The sequence below is a fragment of the Diabrotica undecimpunctata genome, chromosome 6, assembly GCF_040954645.1.
Source record: "Diabrotica undecimpunctata isolate CICGRU chromosome 6, icDiaUnde3, whole genome shotgun sequence".
Classification (NCBI taxonomy): domain Eukaryota; kingdom Metazoa; phylum Arthropoda; class Insecta; order Coleoptera; family Chrysomelidae; genus Diabrotica; species Diabrotica undecimpunctata.
Genome location: NC_092808.1, coordinates 71,211,475 through 71,236,629, shown reverse-complemented (window position 1 = coordinate 71,236,629; position 25,155 = coordinate 71,211,475).

Genomic DNA, 25,155 nt, shown 5'->3' with positions numbered 1-25,155 from the left:
TTCTCAGTCCAACAGGAAAAAAGCATATACTAGTGATAGTTGATTTATATACAAAATTTATTAAACTATATCCCTGCTCCAGAACAAATGTTAAAACATTAAAATTATATATTAATCAATTTTTCGAAGAAATAGGACCATTTAGAAATTGCATAATAGATAATGCTACATATTTTAACAACCAAAAATTTCGGACATTTTGTGAGAAAAAGGGAATCAACATTCATTTTGCAAGTATCAGACATCCTCAGGCAAATCCTGCAGAAAGATATATTAAAGAAGTTATAAAATATTTAAGGATACTGTGCCAAAATCAACACGAAACTTGGCAGCAACATATACCACAAGTAGAGTATTTTTTAAATAATACACATAATTTGAATACAGAGGAAGTACCAGAATATTTAATGTTTGGCCATATAGGAAACAGAAAGTGGATTAGTGAATATAATCAGGATATGTTAGAACAAGTAATGCAGAAAGTGAATAACCGAATTAGGAGGAAAGCTGAAAAATATATCAGAAGACAAAATCGAAATATAAAAAAACCAATCACATTTCAAAAAGGAGACCTAGTGTTAATTCGTTCACTTAGAAAAAGTAGTGTTAAAGAAAACCGTTGTAAGAAATTACAACCAATGTTTGAAGGTCCATATACAATTGAAAATCAGAATGGACTAAATAGTTATGTGTTAATAGATGCAGAGAACAGACTAAGAGGCATATTTCATATCAACGACATTTTTCAATATCATGAAGAGATTGAATAATGATTTCTATACCTTTAACACAAATATAATAACACTAATAACTTACTGATATATCCATTTTATTCAATAGACTTGATTTGTTAAATGGTAGATGGTAGATTTCATTATTTTGAATCAATTTGACATCATACTTGTTGAATTTTGTATATATGGAAATTAATTTGTACCCTAAAAATCATAATTTGGGGTTAGACACAAAATTGATACTATAATTGCTATAAAAATGTCTTTCTAATATAATAAAGTGAAAAAACTTACCAATTTATATTGATGAAAGTTATTTTAAATGGAAATAATTCCTAGATTTTGTCTATAAATAAACAGAACACAATATAGATTATATTTTTAATTAAGGTTATATTTTATTCTCTGATATAGCATCCATTGCTTCATTTGACATGACAGTTTGACCATAGAATAGCCGAACTGTGATCCGTTGTTCTCTGCTTTGACATAGACAGCGAACAGGGATGTATTTAACACATTTTAAATAAATAAAAAAAAAAATTTTGATTTATTAAATTTAATAAGGTATGAGAAAATTAATATTTAAAAAAATAATAAGTAAATTATTTATTTTAAATATTATTTTGGGGTATTGTGACGATTGGGGTTTATAGAAAATAATTTATGTTATATACTACATAATATTAGATATAAAAAAGTATTTGATTATTTTAAGAAGTTATATACTAGAGAATTTAATAAAAATATATTTATGTGAGGGCATTTTTAATAAATTAGCATATAATAAGTGTAGAAAGTTGTATTTTAATGTTGTAAATAGATTTAAGTGAGCCATGTGACTAGGCGACCAACTATACATACTCCAAGTGTCATATTAAGAATTTTTACGAATATAAGTGGGGTTATAATAATATATTGTTTGAATTGTGTATTTTATTAAATTAGAGTGTTAGTTACTAATTTGAATGGTTATTCTGATCTGAAAAGCCTAAATGTCAACAAAATTATCAATGGAACATTAACGAATTCTCCAGAGTGCAGAGTGTGACCATTGTTTACAGTCGAACATTCTGGAATAATGATTATGTGGGTGGATGGAACAGATATTTTTTCGAGAACATCTATATAGAAATAATGGAACAAATTGGAACATGATCTCTTACCAGATGGTTCTGGAATATCCAAAAGGATATAAATACCCGTGATTTGGATTCAAGAAGAAAGTTTTTAGTCAAAAGTCAAGCAGTTTATTATGAAAGTTAGTAGATTAGTTAGTGAAGTCAATTGTTCACAGTTTTAGTAAGTCAGTCAAGCAGTTTAATAAGGAATATGAAAGTTAGTTGGAGATAGTCCAATTGTTTGATATAGTGAGTTAAATGAAGATTAAAAATTATGCATATATTTAATGCACATTTATAATTATACACAAATAATTATTGAAGATTATAAAAGTATATTAGAAGAATATTGGATGGACATTGGAAGGAATTAAAATTATATTATGATTGGAGATTAGTATAAATCAACTTATAATAATTGCATATTGGTATATTGAAAAGAAGAATAAATATAAATGATGTTTGCTGGTGGTGTATAAATGCTGGTGAAGAAAACTATATCTTAAATTGGTAGAAGCTGATAATTGGAAAAAGTAATTTCACAAAAACAAGGATAACCGAAGTACGAAGACATTCAGTGGTGATTAGAATCTATATAGTGGAAAACAGTTCATTTAGGCATTCAGTGAAAGAAAGGTACAAAATTTTGTTAATATAATTTAGTTAGTGTCATAACAATTTCAATTTTGAAGATAGTTTGTTTAAATTTTACATTGTCTATAGAATTTAATTAGTTTTATAAGAATATCAATTTAAAGATAGTTTATTTTAAATTCACATTGGCTAGGTTAGATATATATGTGTGTTTCATAATAGTTATAATAAAGATAATTTAAAAAAGTACTTACAAGCTAATTCTTTGAGAACCGCGATAAAAACCCTATATATTATATTATTAAAAATACTCATTGCTCATCATTCAAACAAACAACACATCATAACAATATATATATATATATATATATATATATATATATATATATATATATATATATATATATATATATATATATGTATATATATATATATATTTATATATATATATATATAATATATATATATATATATATATATAGATATATATATATATATATATATATATATATATATATATATATATATATATATATATATTATAAAATGAAAGTCGTCAACTACTTCCTTGATTTACTAGAATACGTTTCGCTTTTATTCTTTTATTCTTTTTTAAAAGCGTCATCAGTTCTCTACAAACAGAATTTTTTTTTTATTTAATAATAGGAATCTTATGATTATTGCTATCTGATCATTCACTCTGATCAATAAGCAAGTTAGTTCTATATACAAATATTACGAAAAACTTATCTAAGGTTACATTCAGCAATATTCCTTAGGCTCTAATACATTAGAGTACTACCAGCTAACGTGTACACTTTAGCCGCTCTTTTCTCTGCTTTTTACCTTTCACTCACTTATAGCAGTAACTCAAATGGCTTCATTCTCTTAAGTCTTCTTCTCTGGTTGGCGTTGTCTAGAACTTTGATGGCCTCGACATTCACGTGTTTGAAGAGCCTTTGTTCATAACTCGCGGCAAACTTACTTATTGTCTGGATAACCGTATCCATCTGGAGGTCTCGATGAAGATCACAGTTTCTGAAGTACCAAGGAGCGTTAACGATGTTCCTTAATAATTTATTCTGATATCGTATAATTTGGATGTTACTTTCTTCTGTACAGCCCCATAGCTGTATCCCATATGTCCATATCGGTTTAAGGACTTGCTTATACAATGACAATTTGTTATAAGTAGACAGAGTGGATTTTTTTCCCATCAACCAGTACATCTTTCTGAACTTAATTTCTAATTCCTCTTTTTTTTTCTTAATATGTGCTTTCCAACGTAGCTTGGAATCTAATGTCATACCCAAATATTTTGCAGTATTTGCATAAGGTATTTGGTTTCTATTTATACTAACTGGAATATGTTGTTCTCTTTTGTTAGTAAAATTGACATAAACAGATTTTGTTTTATTTAATTTGATACGCCATCGCCTGGTCCAGATGTTAATTTGTTCAACAGAGTTCTGTAGCTTGGTTGCTGCATCCTCGTGGTTTTGTCCGACTGCTAAAATGCATGTGTCGTCTGCAAATGTCGCAATTGTGTTAGGTTCTAATGATGGAATATCGCTGGTATAGAGCAGGTATAGCACTGGCCCCAGGACACTTCCTTGTGGAACTCCAGCTTTAACTTCTTTTAATTCTGAGTATGCTTCCTCATATTTAATTCGAAAGTATCTGTCAGATATATATATGATTCTAGTAGTTCAGAATATTGTTTTGGTAAGTAACATCTCATTTTATGATATAATCCATCATGCCACACTTTGTCAAAAGCCTGCGTTACATCGAGGAAAATTGCGGAACAGACTTTTCCTTCTTCTAGAGCTTTTTCTACTATATCTGTTATTTTATGCACCTGATCTATCGTTGAGTGGCTTGCTCTAAACCCAAACTGATGATTAGGAATTGGATTTTTTTTTCTTCTATAATCGGTTTTAGTCTCTCAAGAGTAATTTTTCGTATAATTTAAATATAACAGGTAACAGTGAAATAGGCCTATATGAAGAAGCTTCTTGTGGAGGTTTTCCTGGTGTAAGTTTCATTATAATTTCTGCCACCTTCCTTAACTCTGGTACGTACCTCAGCCTAAACGAAGTGTTTATAAGATGTGTTAATTTTATTATAGCTTTTCTTGGAAGTTGCTTTAGCAACTTTAGTTCCCCAGTAATTAGATCAAATCCAGGAGGTTTCTTTGGATTTATATTTTCTTGTATTTACAAATATACTTCTTTTGGAGTTACAGGGCTAATATCCATTTCATCTTGATCAGGGAGCTCCCAGTTAATTATTTCTTGTTCTTCATTTGGTTGAAAAGTATTTTCTAGGTGGTCAGAAAACCTGTTGGCCTTTTGTATATTGCTTCTTGTCCAGCTACCATTAGTATTTCTAATTGGTGGTTCTGTAAGATTGGCCTTTTTAATCGTTTGGTAGCCTTTCACAATGAGTAATCAGTAGCGCTGTCATTTGATAGTTCACTTAGGTAGGTGCTAACCGATTCGTTTTTAATTTTTTTAATTTCTCTTTTTAATTTTTGTGTGGCATTATTTAATCTAGTTTTATCAACTGGTGCTCTAGACTGATGCCACTTGCGTCTCAGTTTTCTTTTTTCGGTTATCATTTCTCTGATTTCTTTCGGGTAGTTATTTCCTTTTATTCTTTCAACACTGTTTGTGCTGTTGTTCCAAGCAGCTTGTTGTACATTTTTATTGAGTAATTCTACTTCTGCCTCTAGTTGATCAACGGTTCTTAATGGAACTGAGAGGTTAATCTTCTCTTCAAGGTCTATCAGGAAACTTTTCCAGTCAGTATTTTTGTTAACAAGTCTAGGGGAGCTTTATTTTTTGATTTTTTGATAACAGTGTCACTGAGTGTAAAAATAATTGGAGAATGGTCCGAGTTCATATCCGATGCCTCTTCTATCTCTATGTAATTTGTTGAAATATTTCTGTCTACAAAGAAGTCGATAAGGTCTGGGATTTTATTTGTGTCAGTAGGCCAATATGTTGCCTTTCCCGTTGATATTAAGTCGCATTTTATATATTTCATTGCTTCTAAAAATTCTTTCCCTTTGGTGGTAGTCAGTCGTGACCCCCAATACGTATGTTTTGCCTTGAAGTCTCCTCCAAGGTCTCCTCTATGTCCTTGACTGGTCAAGAATTCGATATATTAATTTTTCTTGATGGCATGTCTTGGCGGACTGTAAACCGCTGTGACGAGAACCTCACAGTTTTTACATTTAATTTTTACTGATGTGTCCTGAAATTCTTTAGTTCTCTATCCTATTTCCTGATAGTGCATAATATTTTCTTTGATTATTACTGCACTACCTCCTTTGCCTGCATTATCAGGGTGAGTAGTATGATAAGTTTTATAACCCCTAAATCTAATATATGACTCATTCGTAAAAAGGGTTTCAGAAATTAGGCATATGTCTATTTTTTCTATATCTAGTATCGCTTGTAGTTCTTGCTGATGTTTCAAGATGCCATTTGCATTCCATTCCACTATTCATAAACTACCCGCCATTACCAAGTCTTTTAGGTATAGCTCCTTTGGTTCTATATTCTATTCTGGTTATACGCTAGTCCAGATTAGTTAATCTCTCTAATATTTTCTGTAGTGTTTGTTCTATTTTCAGATCTTTTTGACTACTATAGTTTTCTTCGTTACTTTTACCAGCTGCTACCAAGCTATAAGTTCTTGTTTTCTTCTTGTTTTGGATTTTCTACAGGTTTTGGATGCATTCTTTGTGGTTGTCTGGGTAAGGTCTGTTTCTTGTTATATTTATCTTTTACTTTTTGTATTTCTTTTGCCACGATACATCCTCTATAGTTAGCCGGATGCCCTTCTCCACAGTGGACACATTTTGGTTTTGCGTACTTGGGTTTCTCACATCTGGCTGTTAGGTGTTTTCCTGTGCAGCGGACACATCTTGGTTCTTTCCCACAGTAACCTTGTGTGTGTCCATATGCCTGACATCTCTTACATTGAGGTACCAATTTTGATTTTCTTAGCGGAAGTATTTGTACTTTTACGCTCATATTATCTGAGATCTCATAGATTCTATTGATAATTTCGTCATTTCTAAATACCAACATAAACATATTTAGTGGTTTCTTTGTTTTGTATTTTAATTTCGGTATGATATCTATTATCTTGAATCCGTTATTACTTAAATCGTTCATGATCGAATCTTTATTGACTAAATGATGTATCTTATTGACCATAACTTTAATGGGTCGGCTTTGCTTATTTTCATACGTATGTCATGGATAATTTACTTCTCTCAACTTTTTCGTTAATTTTCTGAAGTCTTCTTCACTATCGACATTAATTTTAGCTCTTTTGTCTCCAAGTACTGTTATCTGGAATTTAGCAGTATGTAGTCCGACTAATTCATGTAATTCGCTAAATTCGGCAATACTCTCCACAATTATTGGAGTTGGAATTTGTGTTGTTCTCGTTCTTTCATCTCTTTGTTGGACATATAACTCTTTTTGTGGTGGGGTCAATGATGTATCCATTTTACGTTTTTTGAAGTTTTTGACACGTATCCACTCTGTCTCCTCAGCTAATTTATTCTCGTCAGTATAAAATTCCTCATTCTTAGGTTCTTTCTCTTTGGACAAGTTTTTCTCTGGATCTGCAAATTTTAATTGCAAGCTTTCATTTAATTTTTGTAAGTTATCTAACTGGAATTGGAGCTGATTTACTTTACCCATAGCGATAATCTTCTCCATTTCCGTCTGTTTCCATGCCGTGTACAGCATCTGTTCATTCTGGGACCTTGCATAATTTTCCTGAAAGAGGGTACTATTTTGTTGTATTAACAGTACCTCGTTAGGTGTTTGCGGACCCGTATTTTGTTGGATCATTTTAGCGAGAACCAATAATCATAGCAGTCCCTAGGTGCACTTCATTATTTCTAACCAAGCGCCCGGACTATAAACAATTTAAAAGTAATTTTTATTTATCTTACCAGTTTTTGTCACTACTTATCTATTTTCGACTTAATTATTAAATGATAATTAGCAGACACAGAAACACACAACCTTTATGATACGAGGTTTAATGAATACTTCTACAAATAAAAATGATCTTAGAATATAAGTAAACAACGAACAGGGTTTATACTTACAAAAACAATTTGTAGGTTATTTTAACTTAACATTAAAACTTAACTAACTGAACGAGAAAAAAAAAGCAAAAAACACAAGAAAAACTGTATAGAGCACTACTGTTAATTTATTATTTGTTGGTGATTTTTTTATTTATAAATATATTTATTTATAAGAATAGAAGCAAACACATTCTAGTAAATCAATAAAGTAGTTAACAACGTTCATTTGCCAATTATTGACCGAGCAAACCTCTGCAATTCAACCATTGAATATATTTTAAATTTAATTAACGGTCGTACTATATATATATATATATATATATATATATATATATATATTAATGTGATATTAAAAGTCAAAGGTGCGCGAAGAAATTAATTAGCTAATTAATTAATTAATTAATTAAACTTATTTAAATGATGCAATTATGATTTTATCACACTATTTAATTCTCTTATCTTAGGGTTATATTCCTGCTTCAATATCTATGCTTTACATATGATAGGTTAGGTCTATTGGAATACCGGAATAACAAACATATATGATACAAAATTATATATTGAAATAAAATTCACACTCAAATATCTTAAACCAAAAATATCTCATACAATGATTATCAAAATTTTGTTCTACGTACGTGAACCTTCAAAAATTAATGGTATATACTATATAAATTAAAATTTCAAATCAAAATTGTTGTTCTATATCTCCTGATAAATATTTCTATCTTTACTGAAGCAATAAAGAAAAAAACTTTGTTGATAACGAAAAACTGACGAATGGTAAAAAAAAAACTATCTCTCTGAAGATGAGTTGTCCAAATCCTTATTCCTTGTAGCCTACACTCTCTATTCTTCGCAGTTCCCTAGGTAATCAGCAATCTTACAACAGATGCACGTATCGTTCAAAAGAAGCTAGCCTCTTCTCCTCTCGATAAACTGAATCTCTCGTTCCGTCCTGGACAGTGACTCTTGGAATATATAAGTAGAAAAGTATGACTTACAATATTTTACTGGATCAGCGTCCGTCAGGATACACTTAGTCCACGAAAACTCACAAACATTCACTTCTAATGCTTACTATCACTTGGGAACCGCCAAAGAACAACGACTGTTCGCCTTGCACCCTTGGAAAACAACTGATTATCTTTTTTTCCTCTAAAATCTAGCTCTCATTCCTACATAAATATCCCACTTTTTTCAATGTCCTCCAATCAGAGTTCGTCACACACTTCTCCCCATCTACCATTCAGATGACAAACAACAATTTTACCTACAATTATAAATTTCCTAAAAACTATTAACATGCTAATCGGTTTCTACAAATTTATTTTATTCATTTCACTTAAACTCCGTCACTCGAATATATTTTACAAAGAAAATAATTTATGCATATCTTTAAATTTTGTTTACTACAGGTAATCCAAAGATAATGGACTTTCATTTCTTCGAAATATCTTTTATAGTTTATCAGTTGAAATATTTTGAATTATTATATTTTATACTTTGAAATATATTAAAAGCAAGCCAATATTATTTTCAATTTTACATAGCATAACAACATATATATATATATATATATATATATATATATATATATATATATATATATATATATATACATATGTATAGCTATTAGCAAAAAATTAGTCGTTTATTATACATTTTTTAATTGACAGTTGTTAATTGTACTTGTTATATATGGCATATTTAGCTTATTTTTTATTAGTTTTTTATTTATTTTTATTTATTTTATAGTTTTTTTTAAGATTCATTTTAATTATTATATTAATATAGTATTGTTTTAAGGTTAATCACAAAAATTGCCGTTAGCTTCCTTACTGTATAGCAATAAAAATGCAGAAAGTGGGAGCATGTAAAGAAGGGCAAGTGCAGCGGTATGTGACTTATGGCGGTCCGTCTGAGTTTGCACCTGGCGCTAGTCTGGCTCTTATCCAACCCCCTCCAAATGCATATGTAATGTGTATACGTGTTATACCTACTGTCTAACGATACATACTTTGACAAACGTGGTCAAATCGTTAGTAACGAATATGATGAAATTCAATATTTTATAATATGGTACTACTATGATAGGTATTGTGACATAACGACTTAAAACTGTTATTAGTTTAAGCCTAAAAATAAAAATATAAAACATAATCTATTGTGATACTTCCGCCTTATGGTATAAACACAGTAAGATTTCTATAGACAAGAAGATTTTTTCACTGTTTGTTCAGGTCTCCTGCCTTACACCTGGGATCTGAACTTACTTATAATCAAGCACTTATTTTTTATGCTAAAAAACTATTATTTTATTTCTATTATCTATCAAATCTTACAATTATTTATAACTATGAAAATATAAACTATTATTCCTATTATTAATTTGTGGCAAGTGAAGAGAACCAATTATTTTAAAATTATTTAGTAAAGAATATTTAAACCAACGTTAATTCTTAGTAAATGCCCTAAGCAATGTGATGTCCATTATCCCATTAAAATTTCTATGACAATTAATGACAACAAGATTAATAAATCCCCGATTCCAAAATAGAACTTGAAGAAAGCAGATTGGTTTTCATTTAAAACCTATATCCAATGCAATTACCAAATATTAGAAGAAACTACAAAAGATCAATATATCGATGAAATATTAAGTTCATTTAAATCACTATTATATACCGCTGCTAATATTTATATGGGAAAAACAAAATTTTTGAAAAGAACTTCCCTTACATGGTGGAATGCAGATTGCGGTCGAGCTATTAAACAATATAAAAATTCTTTTAACAAAATGAAGCGTTGCAAAACTGTAGAAAACATCATCGAATATAAGAAAATACAAGCCCAAGCTAGATATGTTACAAAAACAAGTAGAAAAAAATCTTAGCAAGAATTTCTGTCTAGTATTAATAATTCTATGCCTATAGGTACTGTATGGGAAAAAGTTAGAAAAATATCTGGATGCAATAGTTATAAAAAAATTCCGTTCTTGTATGGAAACAAGGAAATATTATCATCTGACGTTGAAATAGCAGAGTTATTTGTTAAGCAATTTGAAACTAACACTAGTAACAACAAAAATTCCTTCCAAAGACTTTTTAAACATTAAAATACCTACAGAACAGCAACTAATTGATTTTATTGGCATGGAAGATAACCCCCTCAACAAACAATTTACAATAGAAGAACTAAATTATTCCTTAAGTACCACCAAAAAGTCGGCACCAGGACCAGATGACATTCCGGTAAGTTTTTTTCAAAATCTACCTGACAATGCAAAGCTGTTCCTCTTTGACCTCTACAACAAAATTTGATATAGTCATGAATTTCCATCGAAATGGGCGGAGGCAATAGTAATACCTTTATTGAAAGCAACCAACACACGAACTGACCCTAAATCATATAGACCAATTTCCCTTACTAACACAATATGCAAAATATTAGAAAAAATGGTAAATAAAAGGTTGTTGAGGTTTCTAGAGGAAAATAACTTAATAATTAACGAACAAAGCGGATTTCCAAGAAACAGTTAAACTCTGGATAATTTAATAGATTTAGAGTCTGAAATACACGAACGTTTTGCTATCAAACAGGAATCTCTTGCGGTATTCGTTGATATAAATAAAGCTTTCGATATGGCTTGGAGCTATGATATTTTAAATATATTAAGTCACTGGAAAGTCAAAGGTCACATGCTCTCTTTTATTCGTAATTTCCTCGGAAACAATCAGAAATTTAAAGTACGTGTAAATGGTATTACATTAAGTATGAAAAATCAAGAAAATGGAACTCCACAAGGATCTGTTATCAGTTCAACACTTTTTTTGATTTCAATAAATAAAATATTAGATAATTTACCAAAACTTGTTAAAGCGTTATTATATGCTGATGATTTAGTATTATATGCAAAAGGAAAAAAATATTCGCTCGATACAAAAAATCTACAATGTACATCTACAATGTCATCATCTTGAGAATTGGTCAAAAGCTGTGGGAGTACAATTTTCTACTACCAAAACAAAATGTATATTGTTCTCAAAAAATCGACATTCTACAAAGCCAAATCTGCAGATATATGGAAACAGCTTAGAATATGTTGATCATATAAAATTTTTAGGTATGTTTTTTGATAACAAACTCTCTTGGAAAATGCACATTATGTACGTCAAGAAAACTTGTCTGAATTTATTGCGAACTCTGTGTAACAACAATTGGGGTTCAGATTTTAAAAGCCTTATTAACATTTACAAATCATTTATACGATCAAAGATTGATTACGGATCAATAGTTTACGCTTCTGTCAAAAAAACATTACTTATTGAGCTCGAAACTATACAGACTACCTACAGGATTAAGAATAGCCACAGAAGCTTTTTGTACCAGCCCAATTGAAAGTCTACAGTGTTTAACTGGCGAACCATCTTTGAAATTCGGGAGAATGTATCTATCGTTAGCTTATGCTGTATGATACCCAGTTAAGTGACAATCATATTATTCATGTTGATAACAAGATAGCGTGACAGGAGGTGATAAGACAGATTATTAGGTCAGACACGGTTGGTAGGTTAGGTTACTGGCATGTGAAGTTAATATACTTGTTGCTTATACAATTACTTAGTCTAGTATTTGTTTTATTTATTAAACCTTCCATCAAGCTTATACATGGTGTCAGGTGTGATAATCTTTGCGTGGTGAAACCATTTCTTGTTTGGATAGGTACTCAAGTGTAACCTTGTAACACGTGAGTATCATTTTTTGGTATCATCATGGAATCCACGTTTAAGCCACCTGAATCTCTAGTATTATGATGAAGACAGAACAGTAACTTTCGTAAAAAAAAAAAGTTTGAAGAGTATTGTTTACCAAAGAAAAATATCATTTTTGAAAGATTTAAGTTTAATAGTATTAGCCAGCAAGAAGGGCAACCATTTGACTCGTTTGTTACAGAACTACGGAAAGCCATTAAAACAACAGAGTATAGCCAACAAGACCAGATGATCAGAGATAGAATAGTAATGGGCATACACAACAAAGCAACACAAGAAAAACTGCTCAGATAATCAGAGTTAACGTTAATGAAAGCAGTTGACATATGTCGAGCGTTAGAAATAAGTAAAGAGCAGTCTAAAATGTTACAAAATGAGTCATTAATAAATGCAGTTCAACCAAGAGAACCAAGATGTGATCGTGTGTGTACTAGATGTGGATATAATCATTTGAGAGACAATCGATGTCCTGCTTGGGGTAAAATATGTGCTAAGTGTCAAGGCCATAACCAGTTTGCAAAAGTTTGTAGAGAAGACCATAAACCTAGTGGGAGCAATGTGAGAAGGAAACCAGAAATTCCAAGAAAGGCGATGAAAGAGCAGAAGAAGAAAGTGCATCAAGTTACAGAAGCTAGTGTAAGTGATGTGCACAGTTCAGGAAGTGAGAGTGAAGGCGGTGAGTATCAGTATTTTGTCAGGTTCAGTAAACTCTAAATGTAAACACGAGGTTGGACAAGATATGTGGTCAGCTGATATTTATGTTAACAATAAGCCTGTGTCATTTAAATTAGATACTGGAGCTGAGGTAAGCACATTGCCTTTAAGTATTCTCAAAGAAATAGCCCCAACAGCACATATCCATAAATCTAATATATCATTAGTATCATATGGGGATTCAAAGTTCAAAATTAAAACTGTACGTAGAGTTACATTAACTTGTGTTATTAAAAATGGTAAAAAAGATATATCTTTTGTAGTTGTAGATACAAAAAATCAGGTTCCTTTGCTGGGGTTTAAGGAATGTATAGAATGAAATTTAGTCAAACGGGTAGATTCATTAGTAAGTTCTAAATTTAACAATTTAAATGATTTAGTAACAAAATATTCACATGTGTTTGAAGGTCTAGGAAAATTTTCAACAAAACACCATATAACCTTGAGAGAAGATACCAAACCTCGAATAAGCACCATAAGACGGGTTCCACATGCTTTACAAAAACGTTTAAAAAATAAACTGCGTGATCTTGAAGCGAAAGGAGTCATAACAAAGGTAGATAAACCAACAGAGTGGGTTCACCCACTTGTCATTGTGGAAAAGCCAAATGGTGACTTAAGGCTATGTCTTGATCCAAAAGAACTTAATGGAGTTATCAAGAGAGAACATTTTCAAATTCCTTCTGTTGATGAAATTATAACTCTACTTGGTAGAGGACAGTTTTTTACCGTTTTAGACATGAAGGATGGTTATTGGCAAGTGGAGTTGGATGATGAAAGTGCAGATTTAATGACTTTCGGCACACCATTTGGTAGGTATCAATTTAATAGACTGGCTTTCGGTATTTGCTCAGCCCCAGAAGTATTCTAGAAAAAGAATTTTGAAATATTTGGAGATCTTGAAGGCGTAGGCCTTTACTTTGATGATTTAAATGTCACTGGTGCCTCAGAAGCAGAACATGACAGGAACTTAAAAAGGGTTCTTGACTGTGCTACCAAATACAACATAAAGTTCAATAAGTCCAAGGTACAGTTCAAACAAAGTAGTGATAAATACATGGGTCAGATATTTTCAAAGGATGGTGTGAAAACAAGTAGTGATAAATATATCAAAGCAATCTTAGACATGCCCACACCAGAGTGCAAACAAGATGTTGCAAGATTTTTAGGAATGGTAAAATATGTAGCTAAGTTCGTACCAACCCTATCAAAAATATCTGCCCCGTTAAGAAACTTGACAAGATTGGATGTAGATTGGCAGTGGTCAAGTGAACATCAAGATTCACTGGATCAACTAAAGCATCTGTTGACTAACTCGCCAATCTTGGCAGTATTTGACCCAAAGAAACCAACAGAAATTGAAACAGATGCATCAAAAGATGGATTGGGGGCATGTTTGTTGCAAGAAGGCAGACCTGTGGCCTTTGCGTCAAGGAGCCTTACAAAAACTGAGCAGCAGTATGCTTAAATAGAAAATGAAACTCTAGCTATTTTATTTGCTGTAAAGAGGTTTCACAACTTTGTCTATGGAGCTTGTGTAAAAGTCCACAGTGATCACAAACCACTGGAATCAATTTTTAAAAAAGATTTACAGTCAATTTCACCAAGAATCCTGAGAATGAGATTAAAATTATTAGATTATGATTTAGTTGTGTCGTACAAACCAGGAAAAAGCATGTACATAACTGACACACTATCAAGCATTTCTAAAAAATAACAAAATCTGTTGATACGGAGATAGAGTTTGCCGTTCGTTCAATTGTCAATGATTTACCGCTATCTCAGGAACGAAAAAAATCAGTTTCGACAAGAGACAATAGCAGACCCCCAACTACAAGTTGTTTTTGATTTTATCATCAGTGGCTGGTCAGAGCAAAAATATAAAATTCCAAAAAATGTCAGACACTTTGCCAAACTAAAGGAGAATCTATTTATAACTAATGACCTTCTTTTTCTAGACAATAAATTAGTTGTCCCTTTTTCATTAAAAAAAGAAGTTCTAGGATTACTTCATAAGGGACATTTAGGCATAGAAAAAACAAAAACACTAGCACGCCAAATTTATTATTGGCCTAGTATGGCGATGGATATTGAATCATATATAAGGGCATGTAAGAGTTGTGAAAAATTTGCTAGAAAAAACCAAAAACAAACTCTTTTATTATATCCACTACCTAAAAGGCCATGGGAGAGGGTTGGGTCCGACATTTTCACATATGCTGGAAAAAGTTACGTAGTTTTATTTGACTCATATTCTAACTGGTTAGAGGTATTACCCATTAAAGACAAAAGTGCTGATTCAGTAACTGCTGAAATTAAGACAGTTTTTGCATGATTTGGATCACCTGATTTTCTTGTAACTGACAACGTACCATATAATAGTGAAAAATTTAGAAAGTTTAGCAGAAATTGGAACTTTACTTTAATCTTTCGTAGTCCTAATTATCCACGTTCAAATGGATTAACAGAAAAAGCAGTGTCAATTGCAAAAAACATGTTAAGGAAAACTATAGATGAAAGAAAGCATGCAGACCTTCAGTCAGCATTAATAAATTTATAGAAACTATCCATTAAAAGGTATGGAATACTCCCCATCACAACTTCTTAATAGCAGAAGATGTAAAACAAAAGTTCCAATTTCAGTTGGTTTGTTGCATCCATGTTTGTGTGAAAATGTTGAAATGAAAATAAAAGCTAAAAAAGAATTAAATAAGCTTTTAATAAAAATGCAACAATATTGAAGCCATTGAGCAGGGACATGGATGTAACAGTCCTTGATCACTGTAATAACACCTGGAAATCTGCAAAAATCTTGAATCAACATGAATCGCCTAGATCATACATCCTGCAAGATGACAGTGGAAACATTATTAGAAGAAACAGATCTCACATAAGATCATCGGTAAATAAACATGTTGTAGACTGTGGTGATGATCATCATGGGGGTGGCGATGGTAGTGTATTCCATTAATTGCCAGACAGTGAGGGTATTGAAACACATCAGGAACATCAAGCAACAGAAGTTTTAATCCCTGATAATAATCATATACTTGAAACATCAAATCATAATAATACTTACTGTACAAGGTCAGGGAGACAAATTAAAAAACCTTGTAAGCTGAACTTATAAGGAAAAAGAAAAGAGGGTGTATATTACCCAGTTAAGTGACAATCATATTATTCATGTTGGTAACAAGATGGCATGACAGGAGGTGATAAGACAGATTATTAGGTCGGACACGGTTGTTAGGTTAGGTTACTGGCATGTGAAGTTAATATACTTTTTGGTTATACAATTACTCAGTCTAGTATTTGTTTTATTTATTACACCTTCCATCAGGCTTATACATATGCTTCAAATATTCAATCGATAAAGTTACATCCCGCTCTTCATAACACAATTGGGGACCGTTTTAAAGATATTTATATTAAAAAAACTCGAACAGATCCTCCATTCTACGACAGAATTCGAAGGTTGTTATCCTCTTATAGCATTCAATTTCCAAACTTCTTTGATAAGTCGACTACGGCTGCATTTCCAGCATGGACAATACCCCCTTTACAATGAGATCTCTTATTAGGGATGGCGGTTTTTGACAAAACACCGGTTTTCGGTTATACCGGTTTTTTTGCTTACGGTTTAACCTGGCGGTTATAACCGGCCAAAAACACCGGTGTTTGCAAAAACCGGTTTTCGGTTTTTTAATCCAATAGGTTACAAGTTTGCTTGTGTATTTATAAAATAAAATAAAATGTGAATTATAGTTTCGTTTTAAATAATTACTTGAGAATAATAATTATGATTGGGATCCAAAATAATACCGAACCTAATACTAATCACCCATAAAAACCTAATAACCGGTTTTACTTTAAAAATAAATGACCAATTATAACCGGGACAAAAAAACAACCGATAAAACCGGTTATTGCGGAGTAAAAAAACCGGTTTTCGGTTAAAACCGGTAGGTTTTTCCCATCCCTATCTCTTACCAAATACAACAAATTTAAAACTCCTCACAAATTAATAAACCAAGAATCATTTAATAAACTGTCCTGTTTTTCGGGTCATTATCACATCTATAAATATGCACCCAAATCCACTGATGGTTTAGGATCAGCAATCGTCACTCCAAATACTACATTACAATTCAAACTATCACCTACTAGCAGTATTCTCCTTGGAGAATTGTACTCGATTCTACAAACATTATTTCATATAAACAACTACAACATATCCAAATCCCTGATAATTACTGACCCTTTTAGTGCATTACATTCAATAAAACATCTCTATACCAGTAATCCTATCGTTCATCTAATACAACATCAATTACACCTTATAAACCAGGCTAAACAGCAAATTCGTTTCATCTGGGTTACATCACACACTGGTTTGGAAGGCAATGAAAAAGAGGATCATTACGCTCGTGAAGCAATACAAAGTGCATCATCAATAACAGTGAATACAGTGTCTATGCCGGATTTTAAATCACTCGTAAAAAAGAAAGTGCTAAGTGAATGGGGAAATAAATGGCAACAATCAAAATCATTTCTAAACACTATTAAGCCTACAATACATTTATGGTGTGAAATAAACATTGACCGCCGGGTATTCGTTAAAATGACTCGATTGCGTATACGTAAAGAAACAAACATTCAATACCTGGAAATATCAAGGATGTTTTAGGAGATAATTGTAATCCGAAAAAACCTCTTTAATTATCTAAAGGATATTAATATTTTAAACAAATTGTAAATGAGTTTAATTTACTTATATTAATATATAAACAGGTTTTACTTTAGTTACTAATAACACCATATTGTGAAATTAATCTTAACTTAAATATTGTACTACAAACCTACCCACTTAATTGTAATGTACAACTGTACAAATCCTAACTGTTAGTAATTTAATTAATTGTATATTATGTCCTCCCGCTAATAACTCCAAGTAGTTGATGCGGTTAATAAAGAAAAAAAAATATGATGTCCGTAACAACAGTGCTCTAGAAGATTTTTATTGTTTATTTATAAATTAATATAATTGCTCATTATGCAATAGCAAGTTTTAACACAATTTTTAAAGTTCCTTACGAATTTTTACGATTTAAATAGTATTTACACACAAATTCTATTGAGTTCTACACGAAACGTATTTTAGAGCGGTTGTCTTTCGTGTAGTGTGTGAATCTAATAATTAATAAATCAGTCAGGTATTTTGGTACTGTATATAGTATACATTAAATACGGTAAGTACATTATAAAATTATTAGGAATAATACTTCAGACGGGGACAATTTCCCGTCTGTGAATGATCCCTCAGATAGAGATGTCATAGAGAATAATATTTTGCGATTTTAATTGTCATCACACTCGTTGGGGCTCCATATTAGATAGCCCTCAAGGAAATCGATTGGTAGATGCCATCAACAATACTCACATGATTATTGTAAAAAATGATGGACGACCGACTAAAATAGGCAGACCGAATGAAATACGTCTCACTTTAGTTTCTCTAAGTCTCGTTAGCCTTTTAGATTGGAATCCCATTAACGATACCCTCGAATCTAATCATTTTTCTATTTATATCACACTATCTCGAGAATACACTACCGCTAATATTATACCTGCCAGAAAATGGATTTAATCTTCAGCTGACTGGATTCTTTTTCGAAACCTCATGGAATCAAAATTTGATAAAAATTATAATCACAATAATTTCTCGAATTCTTAATGAATTCAATAAATGACGCAGCCTCGAAGTCAATCAAATCTCGGTCAAATAGTTGTAAAATAACACCAAATACCATCTGGTGGAATAATGAATGTACTATATTTGTTAAAAACAATAAAGATGTCTATAAGATATTTATAAAAACAACACAAACTTTAAAAATTATCTCAAATTTAAACATATTTAAGCCAAAGCTAAATTGATTTTCAAGCAAAAACAGCAGTTATGTTGGATGAATTTTATTAACATATTAAATAAAAATATCCCAATCTCAAAAATTTGGAGCTTCTTAAAAAAATATCTAACAAAAATTCCACTTTAAAAAAACAAGTTATTTCTGAAGAACTAATAAACCTAATTTTTGATATTGTAGTACCTAGCTTTATACCAAATATGCTTAAAGGATATAAACTCAATACTGTAAATCACTATATGGATACACATTTCAGCATTGACGAACTAAAAGCTGCAATTAACACCTCTAGATGTACTGCCCCTGGTGATGATTTTATTACCTACAATATTATTAAAAATCTACCCGAGGTCGCTCTCGAATTAATAATAAAAATATACAACGATTGGTGGGTAAATGAAAAAACAGTTTAAACAAGTCACCATTTCTTTAATATTAAACTTAGCTTCTTCCTATCGTCCTATAATCTTATTATCGTGTATAATTAAAACGTTTGAAAGAATGATAAAAACAAGGCTGCTCTCTCTACTACTCAATATGGTTTTAGGAGGGAATATGGCACTTTGGATGCAGTAAAACATTGAGTTAATGACATTCAAACAACGTTCTCTTCTAATAAGTACCTTGCTTGTATATTTCATGATATAAAAGGGGCTTATGACTCTGTTAACCTAAATGTACTTGAACAAAAAATGGTTGACATTGGTTTGAGTGAAATGACTGCTCCAAATATATTATAATTATATTTCTCTCGATGTATATACATCAAAGACCATAGAAATGTATTGCACGGTTCAAGAATTGTTCATCATGGGTTGTCTAAGGGATCGGTACTTAATCCTACATTATTTAATATATATTCAGCCAATATTCAATCACTTTTCTCTAATTCCATCAAATGTATCCAATATGCAGACGATATCTGTATATACTCCATTCAAGATACTTATAATGGTTGCATTGCGGCTCTAGAGAAGGTTAAAAATACAGTAGTTACATGGACATTAGAAATAGGTATGACCCTCTCTACAGAAAAGTGTTCTAATATGTTTTTTACCCGGCATAGACTACGTTCACCGGGGAACCTTACCCTGTGTGTGCGTACCCTGTCGGTAGTTAAGGAATATAAATATTGGAGTACCATACTTGACATAAAATGACTATGATCCAGTCATATACGTTACCTAACAACGAAATGCGAGAAAGGTTTTAATTTACTTAAGTGCATAACAAATCGAAGTTGGTGCGCAAACCCTAGTATAACTTTAATGTTTCTATAGAGCCTATGTGCGATCCATCATTGACTATGGATGTTGTTTATACAAATCTTCAAGTACTAACCTTAAAACAATAGATAGAGTTCAATATAAATGTCTTAAAACTTGCATCGGTGGGATGATACCCTCGCCAGTGAATACAATAGGTACTGACAGTATGTAATCAATTTCCCTGGAGCCCTGGAGTCAAGCATGAACAATATATTAAGTCATATTGTGAGAGAAAACTTAACAAACCAGTATTGGAAACTAAAAAATTCTTCGCCTCTCGCAACTTAAGGGTTGTCACTCCCGAAGGTACTTTTTAAAAAGGCCCTTTTAAAGGTACAACTAACAGAGTTACAGCACTTTATTTAATATAATTACAACTGGTTTTAGAATAAAAATTTACAGTATTTATATGAAATTAATTGATGACGACCTGTATGCAATATGTGTCGAAACTGCTGATCGGCTGGACTATTGAACTGCAATACTGCTGACAATCGGGGTTAATGTATAGTAATTTCTCCATCCCCTGGGGAAGTTTTGTGAGGGATGAACAAAACTCTGTGAACTGTTTCTGAGGACTCTTGGCTTTGGTCAGGGATGTCTTCTGCTGTGGTTGGATTCTGCTCATCTTTTTCTTTTTTCAGTTTGCGTAGTTTGAGAAAACCAAAAATTAAAAGGATTGCTACCAGGATATATATCGGTGGTGTCCATATGTAGCTGTGGTCCATTTGTGTTGGGAGGATGGATTAAAACCTTTCTTCTTCCTGTGATAACTTGTGTAGTTCGTCTAAAGGAATTCTGTCCAATTTTAGGGGTTTGAATATTGGGTGGTTCTTCAGAATAGTGGTGGTCTTGACTTTTGGTAATGTTAGTGGTTCTTCTTTAGTTGTTGTTTTGGAATTCATGTAAACTTCATTGTTGGTTCGTAGTTCACATCCTGGCGGTAACTCAATTAGATAGGTCCCTTCGAGTACTTCTATTTCAGTGGTGGTGCAATGGGTAGATACTTTCGTAGCCTTTGGAAAAACGGCAATGTAGTGTGCATCGAATACTTTTTGAATGATCGTTGTAGTGACAGTGACGGGAACACTTTGGCATTGGGCAGCATCATTGATTAACTGGAGAATTTGGATGATGCAGTCATTAGTCTGGTCATTCTCTTGTGGAAATTTCTCAGGGCAGATGAATGATTTGGATTTGCTTCTTTTGCATGGTACATCCATATATTGAAAAAGGTCTGAGTTGTGGACTAGGTATGGACCAGGTGGAATGATTATTGTGTGATTATTAGTTGGAAGGGAGTATAGATGGAAGTATGTGAACGACTTGGAATGAAGGATAGGAAAACGTAAAATGAAAACAAGGGTGTGATTTGTGTAGTAACTATCAATGTCTATGATTTCATAGTATTTGGTTAAGTCTTCTTCTTGAATATAGGGAATCTGTGATGCAGGGTGGTGTTCAAGCATCTTTTGCACGGTCCGTTTTATTTCTTCAGGTTTAATGAGACCGTTGTGTAAAGTTTTGATTCTTGCAAATGTAATTGCTGTTTGTAGATCATCCAGTATTTGTATAATTGTTTGTAAATTTAGATTTATCTGGTCAAGGATATTTCGAACTTGCATATAATCATTAAAATCGAAAACGAATTGGTTCATCTCTAAGCTAATTTTGTTTGTCTCTTCAGCTATGATTTCTTGGTTGTGTGTAAGTAATGAAATTGTTTGGTTAAAATTTGTCATTATTCTTTTATTGAGACTGAGTTGGCTATTGATGTTGGTAATAATGTTCTGTTGGTTATTTTCAATTGATTTAATGGCAGCGTTGTATCTTTCAGCATCTTCTTGATCTAGATTACCAGAAATAGATTTTATTACACTTCCCAATCCGTTCATAAGTCCTCTTTTGCTTCTGGATTTTGGACATATTGTGTCTAGTTTCTCTTTTGCTGTTTGGAGAAGGTACTGTACAGTTTTATCAAAGTTTTGTAGGCTGTCAAAATATGGTTGACTAAGTCCATTTTCTATTGCTCTGTTGGTGGTGATATACTGAGATTCTATGGATTCAATCTCTTCTGCGATGGGTTCTAGATGGAAATAGTGGATGAAGTCATGAGTGCTGGTCTGTATCCTCGCTTGTCCAAGTTTAACTGGGAGGATTCCTGGATTGTCCTTTAGGTTTTGAATTTGAACTTGTTGGGCTGCTACTAAGGTACATCTGTAAAGCAGTTTTAGCGTTAGTCTTTGGCTGATGTTTGATGTTCTTTTTGTGTATTGACGTATCTTGAGTGTCTGTTGTTACGGGATTATTATTTTTCACACTGCGGGAAGAAAATCTCGGAACAAGTTTGTTTCTTTTTACTGTTTTTCTAGTATAAATTTTTGTGCTGGGTTTATAAGTTATTGGTGTTTGTCTTTTTTGATTTATTTTTTCAATATTTTTCTGTTTGGGTTCTTGTAGTTTTTTGTTTATTTCACTGTCGATTGCTTTTGTCTTTAATCTGTGGCTCTGTGTATAGTTATTTATCAGGGTTCTGTTAATATCGATGTCAAATGGATCCTGAGGATCGATTTGGCCATTTAGAATTTCGATTGGCTTTTGTTTAGTTGATGAATGAATGGAATTGTTGTATCCTAAAATAGCATACAACATATGTTCTTTAATACCCAGAGTCTTCCTTTTTTCTCTAAGTATTCGTAGGTGTTCCAAAATTGAAAAGTGAAAACTTTCTATCAATCCGTTCAATTGTGGATTATCTAGTGTTGTGTAGTAAATCGAAATTTTTTGTGTATCGACAAATTCCTGAATAAGGCCGTTCTTGAATTCGGTTCCACTATCTGCGATTATCATGTGTGGGAGTCCATGGTGGGTTATAAATAGCATGAAGGCATTAATTACATTTATTGCGTTGGATCCTTCTATGGGATATGCTTGGCCATATTTTGAGAATGCATCAATTATTGTAAGGAATTTTTGTCCGTTAGCTTGGAATGTGTCCATATGAATGAATTCTAACGGTTTTAAAAGGTAAAAGGAATAATAAGTTAGACTTACTCACAATCAATTTAATTTAACTAATCGGACGACCGGTTTCGCTTTCTATAATATGCAAAGCATCTTCAGGTCACGATACAAAGTTAAAATGCTGAAAATAATAATCCCATATTAGGGTGTTGTCCAATAAAGATAAAAACAAAGATAAAAACATAGGTAGGTGATATAAATTATATAAATTACAGTAATTATGCCAATATTACATGTCTGTGGTTTTATAAATGAATAAAAAGTTTAAGCAGACAAGGTACGACCCACAAATTGATAACATAGTCTATTAAACTGTATAAATAAACCAATAAATAAACATTACTTACATGCCGGTAATGTTTATTTATTGGTTTATTTATACAGTTTAATAGACTATGTTATCAATTTGTGGGTCGTACCTTGTCTGCTTAAACTTTTTATTCATTTATAAAACCACAGACATGTAATATTGGCATAATTACTGTAATTTATATAATTTATATCACCTACCTATGTTTTTATCTTTGTTTTTATCTTTATTGGACAACACCCTAATATGGGATTATTATTTTCAGCATTTTAACTTTGTATCGTGACCTGAAGATGCTTTGCATATTATAGAAAGCGAAACCGGTCGTCCGATTAGTTAAATTAAATTGATTGTGAGTAAGTCTAACTTATTATTTCTTTTACCTTTTGAAATGGACTCACACAAGCAACACATTCATGATTATTCTAACGGTTTTGTTGGAGTTAGTGTTACCATAAATTTCGGCTTAATTGGATTTCTGTCATACTTGTTAGCTTGGCACGTATCACAAAGGTTGATAACTTCTTCGATGTCTTTCTTTAGCGTAGGCCAGTAGTAGCGTTCTCTTATTTGAGCTTTGGTTTCGTTAATTCCTTTGCGGTTAGTCTTCCCTTGATGGTAGTTCTCTATAATTTCTTTTTGTCTCTTTGTGCTGTTTATATCTTCTAGGAGGCTGTTGCATTTAACAAGATCGAATGCTGAATTTTTAAAAGTGTCTCGTAGAATATTGCATAGGGATTTGTAGAGTTCATCATTCTCGAACAGAATGACGTATTTCTTTTTCGAATCTATATAGTTCTTGAAAAACTGGAAAACGTCGTTGTGAAGATCATTTTTTCCCAATTGGACATACATTCTCTTCTTTGTTACAAAACACTGCTCTATGATTGGTTTCGCCGGGCTGTAGTTTACTATCTTGAGAATTATTTGATTATTGTAAGAATTTAGTGGTTTCTGGTTAATTGGAATTCCCATTATTGGATTTTCTGCCGTGGAATGTTTGGTTACATCTGTATCGTTATCTTCTTGTAAGTATTGGGAGTTTGATGGCTGATCTTTAGATTTTTGCTGTTTGCTGTCTTCATGTAGGATTTCGTCTATTCTCTTTATTTCTTCGGGAGTTATTGTTGCAGTTTGATTTTTTTTGGATGATTTTGTCTAAGTCGCCTAAAGGGGTTGATGGATTCAAAATTTGTTAAGACTCTTCGGCACGGTCGGTTAAAAATTCTTCCAGATCGGATAAGGAACTGGGGTGATTAATCATAGAGATATCATCGTCACCTTTTAAGAGGAGTTTCATTATTTCTTCCATATTCTCGTCTACACTGTTTAATTCTTTCGTGTGAATTTCGACACGGGATAAAGCATCTGCATTGGTGTTGGATTTGCCTTTTTTATATATTACTTCGTAATCAAATTCCTCCAGCTTTAATCTCCATCTGACAAGCTTTGAGTTTGGATCTTTAAGTGAAAATAGCCATTGAAGTGGTCGATGGTCAGATAAAATTTTGAATTTTCGTCCGAAAAGGTATGGGCGGAAGTATTTAGTAGCCCACACAATTG